The sequence below is a fragment of the Marmota flaviventris genome, chromosome 3 (genome assembly GCF_047511675.1).
Source record: "Marmota flaviventris isolate mMarFla1 chromosome 3, mMarFla1.hap1, whole genome shotgun sequence".
Taxonomy (NCBI): Eukaryota; Metazoa; Chordata; class Mammalia; order Rodentia; family Sciuridae; genus Marmota; species Marmota flaviventris.
Window position 1 is genome coordinate 8,469,228 of NC_092500.1, and position 13,907 is coordinate 8,483,134.

The 13,907-nt window shown below is 42.6% G+C and overlaps 1 protein-coding gene across 5 annotated transcripts in view; it reads right to left on the reverse strand.

The window, feature by feature from the left end:
- Sgsm3 (small G protein signaling modulator 3) overlaps positions 1 to 8,580 on the reverse strand; it is a 30,741-nt gene extending 22,161 nt beyond the window's left edge. The window contains exons 1-3 of one of the 5 annotated variants that reach the window (XM_071609461.1): positions 8,497 to 8,567; positions 7,485 to 7,584; positions 4,823 to 4,958 (exon numbers count right to left, since the gene is read on the reverse strand). The gene's annotated coding sequence lies outside the window, so the exon portion shown is untranslated. Of the gene's footprint in view, positions 1 to 4,822; positions 4,962 to 7,484; positions 7,585 to 8,496 lie in introns of all 5 variants that reach the window. The other 4 variants (XM_027927701.3, XM_027927849.3, XM_027927928.3 and 1 more) reach the window with 4 other exon arrangements.
- Positions 8,581 to 13,907: the final 5,327 nt, after the last annotated feature.

Here is a 13,907-nt window from a genome sequence, read left to right on the forward strand (position 1 = left end):
CGCTCTATCTACTATCTACCCTGCAGTCACAGAAACTCTTTCACAATCCAATTATTTCCTTCCCCTCTTCAAAGTTTTTTTTTTTTTCCTTCCCTCTGTCTTTAGGAAAGTGTATTTGCTGACTTACAACAACCCCCACGACCAGGCAGCCATAGCTAACCCTTGCAAGTCTCATCTTTCAACATGCACCTCTCACTCACCCCAACACTAGCTTCAGACTTTTTTCTTACACAGTGTACTTCTTTCAGATTCTGAACCCGCCTATTTTTTCTCAGAGCATTCTGCTAAATGAAGTCTTGAAACTTGGAACCTATCAAATCCTATGGCAGGGTAACTAGAGGATGCTAAACTTCTAGAAATGGATCCTCCTTTGGTTCCCCCAGTAGTTTTTGTTGAAAACATGTTTATTTTTCCCACCATTATTTGTGTCCCTTAGGTGAACTCAGACAGACTCACCATTCAATTTTCTGAACTGTTTCCTCCAAAACTGGAATCAGCATAAGAGCAAAAGAAATCCAATAATCAAACGCTCTCCCATGAGCCCTACTCCTGCTCCTACCAGGTTCCCAGCTGGGGCTACTGTCCCCTCCCTGAGTCAATATTTTCTCTGTAACCACAGATAGTGATCCTTTAAACAAGATTAAGGTATGACTGTAAGGTAGAACATGAACTGTGGAAACAGACCCGGAAAAGCAGAACCTCCCCTACAATTTAGCAAGCTAAGGTATGGGCCTCTCCTTTCTGCTCAGCAGCCCAGGAAAATAGTCTTCCTGTGAGGACCTGCTAAGGGTCACAATCACACCCTTTCCCACAAGATCTTCATGCAAGATATTTAACCATCTACAATAATCTTATTACTTACCTCAGTCCCTCCCAGGGTCATTTCTTTAATATTTACATCCTGGCAGTATCTGGATGGTGATAAGGAAAGCAAAAGAAAGGGAACTACACAGACCTTCTGTCATTCCCACCATCAAGGAGCAACAACCGTCTTGGGAGTAAAAACAAAACACTGGTTAGCTAACTGACTCAACATTCAACTGGCTCTGAAAAGCAGCAGGTGAGAGTTTTTGAGGGGCTTAAAACACTTGAGGCTTTAAGCAAAAAAGGTCACTGAGAAATTTGTTTAAAGATTTATAAACAAAGGAGCATAGGGCTCTTAAAAGGAACAGATCCTAAACATAGTTCCTCTTTCTTTTAAAATTAAACCACATGCTGGACACAGTGGCACACTCCTATAATCCCAATCACTCAGAAGGCTGAAGCAGGAAAATCTCAAATGAGGCCAGCCTCAGCAATTTAGTGAAGCCCTGTTTCAAAATAAAAAAGAAAAAGGGCTGGGGATGTGGCTCAGTAGCAGAGCAAGAATGTGTGAGGCCCTGGCTTAAGCCCTCAATTCCCTTCTTCTACAAATCAAAACTGCACAGTTGGGCTAGGACCTTGGTTCAGAGGTAGAGCACTTGCCTAGTATGCATAAGGCCCAGGATTTGACCTCAGAACCAGAAAAATCCCAAAATCAACAAAAAAACCTGCACAATCTTTTTACATCTCCCTCTCTTGAGAATGGTCTTCTCCCTTCCCAGGTTAACTCTTCAATCCAGCTCCTTTGTAGTACCTTCCTTTATGTACCCAGTCTCCTCCTCTCCACTGCCTTCATGTCCAGTGTATATAACCTCTGATCTCCTGAATCTTTAATTAAATTGAAACAAAGCAACTGTATCTGGACTCACTCAAGCCACCTATCTTTCTATCTCTTCATCTATTCTACTGACATTTTAAAAAGCAGTGTAAGTTCTGCACCATGCCTCATCAATCAATTCACACTAAGCTTTTGTGGTCCAGCTTCTCTCACCGCTTGGACTCCCTAAGGCCTCCAGTGATTTCTTTCTGTGGCCTGATGCCTTAAGCCCCTTGCAGCAACAGAAACTACTGACTTAGTCCAGGTTTTTGAAACTGTTTTCCTATGACTCTAGGGCGCTGGCCACATCAGTTTTTCTTTTCTACTTAAATGCTTCTCTGTATGTGTGTGCGTGTTGGGGGGGAGGTACTTGAGATTGAGCCTTCTCCGTCTTGCTCAGCAGCCCAGCCCTTCTCTTCCTCCTCCTGTTATTATTATCATCATTTTACATACAGGGGATTGAATACAGGGGCACTTTTAACACTGAGCTACATATCCAGTCCTTTTTTATTTTTTATTCTGAGACAGGGTCTCACTAAATTGCTGAGGCTGGCCTCGAATTTAGATCCTCTTGCCTCAGCCTCCTGAGTTGCTGGGATTACAGGCATGTGCTACCCACCTGGCTACTTAACTGCTTTTTTAATCAACTCTTCTTTCTCCACATTCCCCAATCAGTCATCTTTTAATATACTCTAATTGATCCCTATTGGGGAATCCATTCCTAATCCAAATGGGAATTTAGCTATAATTGTCATACAGATAAACTATAATCTCCATCTCATACTGCTGACTTTTTCAACTTTCTATGAGACAGTTTGACTAGTTTATAATATGACACAGGAGTACAAGAAGGTGGACAAGTAGGGAAAAGCCAAAAATGAGTCTGTCCTAGAAAGATCTCTGTCTTAGAGTATAGAGACTCAAATTTCAATCATAGAATCATCTCAGAATTGTGTAAAACTTCACAGGCCACCTAGGACAACTACTCTTTAGATTACTAAACCCATATTACTCCTCCCAATCATCTTGTCTTGGATTGAATAATTGTTGTGGATATAAATATATATCTCCATGTATCAAGACAGACTGTCCATTCCCAGACAGCTCTGCTTTGGCTCTAACTTGAGCCAAAATCTATTTGCTAGTGTCCACTCTTTGGTCTTTTCAGTGGCACTTGATGAACTACATTCTTTATGTTTGAAGAGAGCTTTCACCCTCCTCTGAGACTTCTCTTCAGTTCAAGTTAGCTAGTTATTTCAATGATTTAAAGTTGCATGAACTCCTGTTATGTAACAGAAAGTAAAGGGAATCTGAGTTGCAAGCCAGAAAAGCTGACTCTTCGTAACTTAAATTATGTACTATAGAAATGTAATAAAGACTATGTGGTAGGGCACAGAATTGAGGAAAAGTTAAATAATCAAATCTTCAGAAATAAACAGCAAGCTGGGTATGTGGTATGGTGGCACACCTACAATCCCAGCTACTTGAGAGGGTAAAGAATTAAGTTTGCCTTGGCAACTTATAGTGAGACCCTATCTCAAACAAAAAGGACGAGGGTTGTATAAGTGTATGTATAATATACAATGGCACACCCCAGGATTCAATCACCTGTACCACCAATGCAAAAGCAAAGCAACAGCAGCTCCAGTGTCTAAATATTAGGAATTAGCACATGGTTATGAAGAAGCTTCAACTGTGTGTCATTGTGTGACAAAATTCAACCTATGATTAAAATTAAAGAAGGAATGCATCTAACTAACTGCTGATCTAATGTGGGTCACGTACCCACTACCCACGTGGTCAGGGATGAACTGTTTCCAAAGGAAAACTGAGCTGTTGTTCCCAGAAGAACCTGGACTAGATGCTAGATAGGCCAAAACAACCTAATGCCTAAATTTTCAAAAGGAAGGGGAGTTGATTAACTGTGTAATATTCAAACAGTAGTACTGTAAAGATCAGTTATAAAACAGACTGAAAACTTGGCCTCATTACTTCAGTCCTATGCTACCACTGGTACTACTAATATCTACCATGTGTTGAGCACAACAATCCTGTGAAGCATTCATTCAACAGTTACCAAGTACCTACCACTATTCTAGGAGACAAGGGTGAGGTGAAGAAGACAAAGGCCCACTTTCATAGAGCTTACACTGAAAGCAGATATTACAAAGAAGTGATTGTAGCTCAGTTCCTAGGCCTGTCAAGTCTCTAAAACCTATACTTTATCTCTCAACCATGTCATCTTTCACTGAAGAGAGACAGCTTCTCCCGAAAAGACATGCATACTTCTAAACATGCATACTTCTAGAGCAATTTAATGTTTCTCCTTGTTGGCAGCCCAGTGGCACCTTCTCAATAAAGTATCCCTTCCCCAACTCCCAAGACTACAAAGAATGCCCAGGGGCTGGAATTGTGGCTCAGTGGTAGAGTGCTCACCTACCATGCTTGAGGTACTGGGTTCAATCCTTAGCACCACATAAAATGTAAAATAAAGATATTGTGTCCACCTAAAACTAAAAAATAAATATTAAAAAAAAAATAATGCCCAGCCAATAGTTACATATTATACTAACATGTATAAATCCCTTTCTCCCTTGTTAGTCCCTAAACTCTCAGGGACAAAACTGCCTCAGCATCTTTATAAGCCTAGAAGATGACACACACGTAGATATTCAATGGGTGATTGGAGTTCATGAGAGCAGTTGCAGTAGAGTTGAGCGTGCAAACCATACTACAATGCATTAAGGAGTAAACAGAAGAGAGAGGTATAGAGTTTGCTGTATAAGAACAAGTCTAGAAAGGAAAAGTAGGAGAAATGGCAATTATTTTTAGAAGATCACAGGAAAAGTTGTGTGTGTGTGTGTGTGTAAGAATGAGAAAGAGTGGACTGGGAGTAAAGTTCAGAGGTACAGCATTTGCCTAGCATCCAAGTGTCTGGGTTCAACCCTCATACTCCATTAAAATGAAAAGGAATGAGAAAGACATGAATATGTTTGTTGATAAGGTAATACAACACAGTTGAAAGAGCAGGAGTTTAGAGCTCCTGGCTTTGTTGCAGTGTGAGTAAATTATCTCAACTCCTGTGTCTCAATTTACACATATGTAAAATAGAATACCTACAGCTCACTGTGACAATTACAGTACCTGTGAAACATCAGGCATTCAATAACTGTTATCGGGTCGGTGGCGCGGCCGGTAACGCACCCGACTCGTGGGCCGTACATCTGCTGGTTCGAATCCCGGCTCTGTCGCGCCCTGAAGTGGAGGGGTCAGCAAGTTCCTACTAAATGTAAGGAATTTCGCTTTACTCAAAATGGACAAAAAGTTCATAAAAGTCAATAACTGTTATCAATGAGTATTAATATAGGTAGAAGCCTGACTCTGGTGTTCTAACCTCTCCCACCTGGCTTGTGCTCCAATCTGCATTTCCTGTACAAGTGTATGTGCAATATACAATGACAAAGAAACAGGATCTTTATTTCTTCTGTGTGTACCACACTTTGTGCTATTCCCACTTCCTGTAACAGTGTGCATGAAATCATGAATGGCTGCTGTGGAAAATTACTGCTGTTACCAGCTGAGACATAGACAATCTGGTGAATGAGCCCAGGAAGCTGATGTTAAATCACCAATGTACAAGATTTTGGGCTATTGCCAAAACCTTCACTGGAAACCGAGAAGAAATACACACACACAGAACACTTCTTAAGATTCTAAGCTGGCAAGGTGTTCTTGAATCCAGTCCAGGCACAGAAAGATGGCTGTATAATAATAAGAGATAATTATCTCCTGAGTTCCTTCTCAAATTTCACTCCAATATCAGGTTTATTTCTGCAAAGTACTACTTTTCTGTCAATGTGACAAATTCCCAAGGAAGGTTAGTATACTTTTTTTTTTGGTGGTGTTGGGGATTGAACCCAGGGCCTTGTGCATGTGAGGCAAGCACTCTACTGAGTTTTATCCCCAGCCCCTTAGTATACATTTTTATATGGAAGTAACATTTTGTTCACTGCTCCCCCTCCCTTTTCCCCCCTTTCCCAGTGTTGGGGATAGAACCCAGGGCTTCACAAATGCTAGGGAAGTGCTCTACCACTGAGCTACACCCCCAGCATCCTAGAACCTTTTAAAGTTAATGTTCTGGTTATAGGTCATGTTCACCTATTACCCATATATAATCTACATAAACACTTCACCACTTATCTCTGTTCCATAGATCACATACTTCCATGCTTAACAAGGGATAGGGAAGAGTACTAAAGCTGAGGCTGTCACAAAAATTAGTGATGCAAAAGCTACATTCAGGTGTTGGTGGTATGTAGTTCAGTAGTGCAGCCAGGTTCTAGATATAATGCCTAGCACCAAAAAAATAAAGTAAGGGGGCTGGGATGTGGCTTAGTGGTACAATGCATGCCTAGAATGTATGAGGCCCTGGGTCTGAACTCCAGCACTGCAAAAAATAATAACAACAAATAAATAAAGATTAAAATTTAAAAAATCTTAAGCTACATTTACTGGAAGGCATGGTAGCACACACCTGTAATTCCAGCAACTTGGGAAGTCGAGGCAGGAGGATCACAAATTCCAGGCCAGAGACCCTAAGCAACTTGGTGAAATCTTGTCTCAAAATCAAAAATAAAAAGGCATGGGGAGAGGGAAGGACTGGAGATGCAGCTCATTGGTAAAGTGCCTCTGGGTTCAGTAGTACCAAAAACAACAACGAAACACTACATTTACTTAGAATTACCAAAATTATCAAAAAACAAAAAGATCAAACTCAAAATCACTTACAAATCAATCAAGGAGAACAGAAATGAACATGTAAAAGAAGATGTAACTTTAAGGTTAGAGTTGAGAGAGAATTGGGAGACATGGAAGAGGAAGAGGAAATATATGTACCTACAAACTTAATCATAACTATAGCCAAAAAAACTACATGCAAACCAGTTAAAGTTGAAAACTTTTTTTTTCTTTTTTTTTTTTGTGAATTAGCCTGATTAAGAACTTGAACTTACCAAGAAAAAATTAAAAGGAAAACATTCCAGAACATCTCCAAACAGTCCACAAAAAAATCCAAAACCAAACTAAACCAAGAAGAGCCAGGAATCACAGACTTATAATCCCAGTGACTATGGAGGCTGAAGCAGGAGGATCCCAAGTTTAAGGCCAGCTTGGGCAACATGATCAGACCCCAACTCAAAATAAAGTTTAAAAATGGCTGGGGATGTGGCTCAGTGGATTCAATTGCCATCCCCCCAATACATACATACATACACACACACACACACACACACACACACACACACAACCATCTACCACAAATTTTGCATGAAGCACTAGTCTGAAAAGACTGGAAGTTACTGGAAAGTTCAATACAGTCATGTAGTCACTGAAAAGAATCTTTAAAGAAACTTTATTTTATCCCATATTAAAAGCAGCCTGGGGCTGTCCTTGTAGCTCAGTGGTAGGGCACTTGCCTAGCACAAGTGAGTCACTAAGTTCGATTCTCAGCACCACATAAAAACAAATGAATAAAATAAAGGTCCATAAAAAAAAAATGTAGCCTGAATCAGCAACACAAATATTGAAACAGATTGAATTTGCACTGGACTTCATCTGAAATTGAGAATGGCTTCCTCCTGAGAGAGATGACGGGGGAGGCTAAGACCCGTGTCAACTGTTCCTCCAATCTGTTTCTCCATCACCAACAACCTCTCTTTCGGTACATTAAGTTCTGAAGAAAGCCCTCTGTAGTACTTTCTCTTCTCAGTTAAAAAGATAAGGTGTTGCAGAGCCCAGTGTTCCATACCTGTAATCTCAGCGATTAGGGAGGCTGAGGCAGCAGGATCACAAGTTCAAGACCAGCGTCATCAAATCATCTAGACCCTAAGTACTTATCAAGACCCGGTCTGAAAATAAAAACAAAAAAAAGAGCTGGGGATGTGTCAGTGGTTAAGCGACCCTGGATTGAATCCCTGGTTCCAAAATACGTACATAAATAAATAACAAAGTGTTTGTGTGTGTGTGTGTGTGTGTGAGAGAGAGAGAGAGAGAGAGAGAGAGAGATCCTGCCACAGAAGCCCTCGCTCCTTTAAGCCATAAGGAGGTTCCAGCGACTGGAACCTGTGAACACCTGTGAAAGTCCTGTCTTTTGTCCTACTACGCCCCTTCCCCTCCTAACAACTTTCCTTGCCACAGAGCCTTTTGGAGATGGAACTTTTGAAACAACGAAGTTTCTGCCATCTTCCTTCAAATCTGCTCTGAATAAAACCTATTTTTCTACCAATATGACTCCGAATATTCCTGGAATATTTCCGAGCTCTGTGACCTAACCTCTGTCTCCCGGGCGGGAGCTCGTGCCTCCCGGTAACGAGACACTAATTTCCAAAATTCCGGGCCCACCCACGCGGGGCGGCCTGGCTACCGCACGCCTCGCTTCCCCGAGGCGCCCCCGCCGGGCCCGCAGTGAGCGGCCAAGGCGAAGGCTCCAGCGGAACCCGTGGAGTCAGCGCCGGCGAACGTGCTGGAGGCAGCCGTCCTTAAGACGCCCGGGCGGCAGGTGCGCTTTCCATAAAATCCTTCCCAGCCGCCGGAGCCCGCAGCCCGCAGCCCGGCGGCCTGAGTCCGGGGCGCCACCGACCCGCGGGCCCTGCACCGAGCCGGCCAGCGCACGCAGGGCCCCGAGCCCGCCGGCCTCGCCCGCCGCTCCTCAACCGCGCCTACGGCCGGTCCGTCGGTGGGTCAGAGTACAGCTGCCCCGCAGCCACCACCCCAGGGGAAGGTGGGCGCCGGCGCCACTCTCCGGGTCTCGGCGCACTCACCTGCCGGCGCCCACCTCAGCGCCAATCCCGAACGCGCTCGCGGACCCGAGGCTCGCTCCCCGTCAGCGCGCTGCGGCACCTCTGCGCACGCGCGACCGGCCGCGGGGCATGCTGGGGGCAGTAGTCGTTCCCGAGCGTAGCGCCGTCGCGCCAGGACCGGGCTCGAGCGGCTTCGGAGACCGGCTCTTAGCCTGGAGGTGCCGAGCCCAACGCAGTTTGGAGAGAACCAGCAGTCCGCGCCGGATGGGCGCGGCAAGGCCAGGGAACGGCCATTCCTTGCTAGTGCACAGAACACAGCTTGGTTCACTCTTACACAATTCAAGAGTGAACAATTCAAAACAGATTGGTCGAGGTCATGACCAAGAAGTCCACCCTCCGCATGTGTGATGCTGGGCGCTCTGTCAGAGGGCCTGCTTCTGAGCCACGTAGCCTATTAACATTGAGCTCATCCATAAAATGAGAATGTGGACTTGTGGTTGCTAGGAGTCAACAGTCAGGAAAACGGTGGCCCATCTCTCCTATGCCTAACTTGGAAAGAACATGCCTGAGAAAAATCACCCAAAGCTACCACACATTACAGAAATTTTCCCCAAGACTTTTCGCCCAATTCTGAACACGTAAATTTAGTTTGAGAGGTGCTTATTAACCTAAACAAGGACTCCTAATGGTGTTGACGGGTGGTATCAGAGCACAGGCAAAGGCTAACACAAGACAGTCTTAAATCACGCCCTCACTGTACCATGCGTGATCTACCAAGCATTTTGGCAAGTCTTTGAAACACTTATGTGATGAAAGCAGGGTGAACTGTATCATTCCCATTTTATGGAAGGAGGACCAGGCCAAAATAAGAGCTAATTAAATGGCAGAACAGGTTCTGAACCTATTTTTTTAAGATTACTTTTCTTCCCAATCACAACACTGCTTGGAATTCATTAATGGTGCTGGGGATGTGGCTCAAGGGGTATAGCGCTTGCCTAGCATGCATGAGGCACTGGGTTCGATTCTCAGCACCACATAAAAATAAAATATTGTGTCCATCTAAAACTAAAAATATATATATATTTTTTTTTAAAAAAAAAATCACATTAAAGTACAGAGCATGGTGGCCCACACTTGTAATCCCATTAATTTGGGAGGCTGAAGGAGGAGGATCCCCAGGTTGAGGTCTCAAACAAAACAAAACAAAACAAAACAAAAAAAAACTGGGGATATAGCTGGGTGGTGGAGCACCCCTGGGTTAAAATCCCCAGTACTGCAAAAGAAAAAATAACCTTAAAGCAATGAATACTAGATCTCCCTCGTCTTCCCAACCTCACCAATTTTGTTGTTGTTGTTGTTGTTGCAGTACTGGGGATTAAAGCCAGGGGTGCTTTACCACTAAACTACATTCTCATTTATTATTAAGACAGGGTCTCAAATCGGGCTCATCATTTCTGCCTACATTTCCAACAGACATCATAGAAAACTAAAGATATGTCAATGCTTCTGAAGTGCTTCTAGCACTTCACTGGCACTCCAGTGGAACATTTGTTAGAGCTTAATACTGACTCTAAAAGCCATGCAGACATCCCTTTTAAGGAATGGGAGACTAACTTCATGAAACATTAATTTGTAAATGTTTTGTAGGAATTCCACTCACACACAACTTCCATTACTTAGATGAGAGAAAGAAAAATGTCAAATTTTTAAAAGCTTCGTAGGACACAGCACCCAGGACGAGGCCCTTCTTGATTCTGGCAATACCAGATGGGTGTAGATGGAGCCAGGTATACTGTAACAATCTGCCAAGCACCACTCAAGTAAGAATACACATCTGCGCCATGGTGAGTGAACATGAAATATTTCACCAGCTAAAACCCAAGGTCAGCAGTGTGGAGTTCTTGTAATTGAAAAGTTGCACCATTTCAAGAGCACCTTTTCCCAGTTTAATTTACAAAATTTAAAGTACTCAGATGTTGAATTACATCTTACTTATTGAGGAGTCTCAAACTGCTTTGCATAGTTTGCTTTCTGCATCAGAAACACAAACAGACTGTCTTGCTCACTACTGTAATCCCAGTGCAGATGGGCACGGAAAAAAATTCTTGGTGGGGCTGGGGTGTAGCTCAAAGGTAGAGTGCTTACCTAGCATGCAAGAGGCCCCAGGTTCTACCACCAGCACCACAAAAACAAAACCCAATAAAAAAATTTGTATAAAATCTAGATCAGAAATAAAAAATAAAAAGTACTTGTTTCTTTTTCTTCTTTTTTTGTGTGTGTGGGGGTACCGGATATTGAACCCAGGGCCTTGTGAATGCAAGGCAAGGACTCTACCAACTGAGCTATAGCCCCAGCCCAAGTACTTGTTTCTTTAGGTACCACAAAAAAATATGGAAACAGGATTTGGCTAGTTTGTCCAGCCTTGAAATAACAATTCTTCTGGCCTCAGCCTCCTGAGTAACTGGGATTACAGGTGTACACCATCACATCCAGCAAAGAAATGAAGCTTTTTAAACACAAAGAATACATATATTACTTTTTCCTTGGGAGGATCACAAAACTTTGAGGCCACCTAAGGCAATTTAATAGTTGGTAGAGTGCTTGCCTAGCATTCACAAGTTCCTGGGTTCAATCCCTAGCACCACCACCAAAACCAAACAAACAGAACTCCTAAGGCAATTTAATAAGACTCTTAGAAACAGTGAGACCCTGTCTCAAAATAAGAAATAAAAGACTGGGGATGTGGCTAAGTGATGAGAGCCCCTGGGTTCAATCCCTCATACCAAAACAAAAGCAAAAACAGAGCAATTCACTTGTTTAATAAACTATGGGATAGATTCTTCTTTAATTTTTATGTTTGGATTTTTTGTATTATAGTATGTTTCAAGTACTTTCCTATACTCTATCCTGATTGCATTTAAAAAACAGATGTTGTTGGGGGGCTGGGGTTGTGGCTCAGCTGTAGAGCACTCGCCTAGCACTGGGTTGAATCCTCATCACCCATAAAAATAAATAAAAGGTATTGAGTCGATCTACAACTAAAAATTTTTTAAATAATGGCTGTCATATAAAACTATGGTAGAGGTATAATACTTTCCTGTAGTTTTATACTTTAATAGATTACTTTGCTGTGCCCTAGAGTCATAGCAGTGACAGTTTATTCCAGGAGAGAAACTGGAATGGCTCCATTCTCCCACCCAACCTCATATACAAGTGGCCACTTAATCCCTCCATTAGATATGAACTGCATTTCCCAGAAATTCCACTGTGGGAATTAATGAAAGGGGGTTTGCAGTAGTTTCTAAAGATGCCCTTAAACCTCTTATTCCATCCTGAGCTGGAATGTCGCCTAACCATAATTTATGCCCCACTATGGGAGAAAAAGTCCCAAGACCACCACAGAACTTGCAGAATCAATTAAGGTTAAGTCAGAATCGGAAAGGCCAGGGCTGGGGCTGGGGCTGAGTGGTAGAGTGCTTGCTTCACACATATGAGGCACTGGGTTCGGTCCTTAGCACCACGTAAAAAATAAATGAATAAGTAAAGGTATTGTGTTCAGCTGCAGCTTAAAAAAAAAATTAAAAAATAAAGAATCTGAAAGGCCAGATCAAGCATGACTTTTCTAAGGCTAAAGAACCTTATTATGAGTAGTGATATACAAAGCCTTGTAGCTGAATTGTTTTCATACACTCAAAAATTAATTTCTCTGCCAGGCATAGTTGTGCACACCTATAATCCCAGAGCTCAGGAGACTTGAGACAGGAGGATCACAAGTTCAAAGCCAGCCTCAGCAACAGCAAGGTGCTAAGCAACTCAATGAGACCCTGTCTATAAATACAATATAAAATAGGGCTGGGATGTGGCTCAGTGGTTGAGTGCCCTAGCAAAAAAACAAAAAAAAAACAACAACTAATTTCTCATTTGACCTTCTGTCCAAGTAGCACGTACAGACCATCTAGTATCTCTGAAGTGATGATCTTGAAATTCTAGCCAGAAACCCAGCTCCATTTCTTCAGTTTGGACTTTCCATGAAGGCAGATTACCATCTACACTCACCATTCAAACTACATTTTTCAGAAGACAGGCCTCTTAAGAATTTCCTTATACATAGCACTCATGAGGTAAAGATGTCATACCACATTCAGAGCAGAGAAACCAAGCTTAGTTTTGATTTCTAGTTACATTTAGAACTAACTAAATTAATGAGTTAAATTTGTGTCCAGTTGACTACATTTGGTAAGAACACATCTTGGTGAGGAATGATGGTGCACGCCTGCTGGAGGCTGAGACAGGAGGATCGTGAGTTCAAAGCCAGCCTCAGCAATTCAGCAAGGCCCTAAGCAACTCAGCGATACCCTGTATCTAAATAAAATATAAAAAAGGGCTGGGGATGTGGCTCAGTGGTTAAGTGCCCCTCAGTTCAATCCCCGGTACAATAATAATATAAATCCACATCTTAGGTACAATTCCAGTCTCACCTAACCCTCACACCCAACCAGGATCTATACCATTCCAGAAAATTCCAACTCTTATGCTTCTACTTGACATGTTATGTTTACAAACATCAGGCTCTCTGGGATTTTTTTTTTTTTTTTTTTGTACCAGGGATTGAACTCAGGGGTACTCAACCACTAAGCCACATCCCCAGCCCTGTTTTGTTTTATTTAGAGACAGGGTCTCACTGAGTTGCTTAGCACCTCGCCATTGCTGAGGCTGGCTTTGAACTCAAGATCCTCCTGTCTCAGCCTCCCAAGATGCTGGGATTATGGGCAAGTGACACTGTGCCCAGCTGTCTCCTGGTTCTTGACTGAAATCTAGGATTACCAAGGGAAGAGGGCAACAAATGCCCAGGTGTTCACAGTTGAACCAAAAGCTGGCTGACCCAAGATCCATTTAGATCTTGGTGTCCAGATGATCCTGAAGTTTGCTCACATTGGCTGTGAATTTAAATTAAAACCTTAAACAAGAGACAAGTGTTCTCTCTTTCAGCCAATCTGTAGCTCACCCAAATACCTCTAAAATGTTACATGGGAAAATAAGGTTATATACTATTATACTTAAGAGTATAATTACAAGTGTATTAAATATAAAAGGAACAGGCTAGGCACAGTAGTGCTTACCTCTAAGCCCAACTGCTTTGAAGGCTAAGACAGGAGGATCATCAAATTTAAAGCCAGCCTGGGTGACTTAGGGAGACCCTGTCTCAAAATTTTAAAAAGATGGGGATATAGCTCAGTGGTAGAGAACTTGCCTAGCATCCTAGCATGTGAGGCCCCAGGGTTTCATTGGCATTGGTGAGGAGGGAGGGGAATAGAGGAGGAAAGAAAAAAAACAAAGCCACCTGTTGAAATTACCCAGCAAGAAAAATATGCCAAACCCCCAGTTACTGCAGATTAGAAGCTTACCAGAATTGCACAACAAGGTTTTTATCT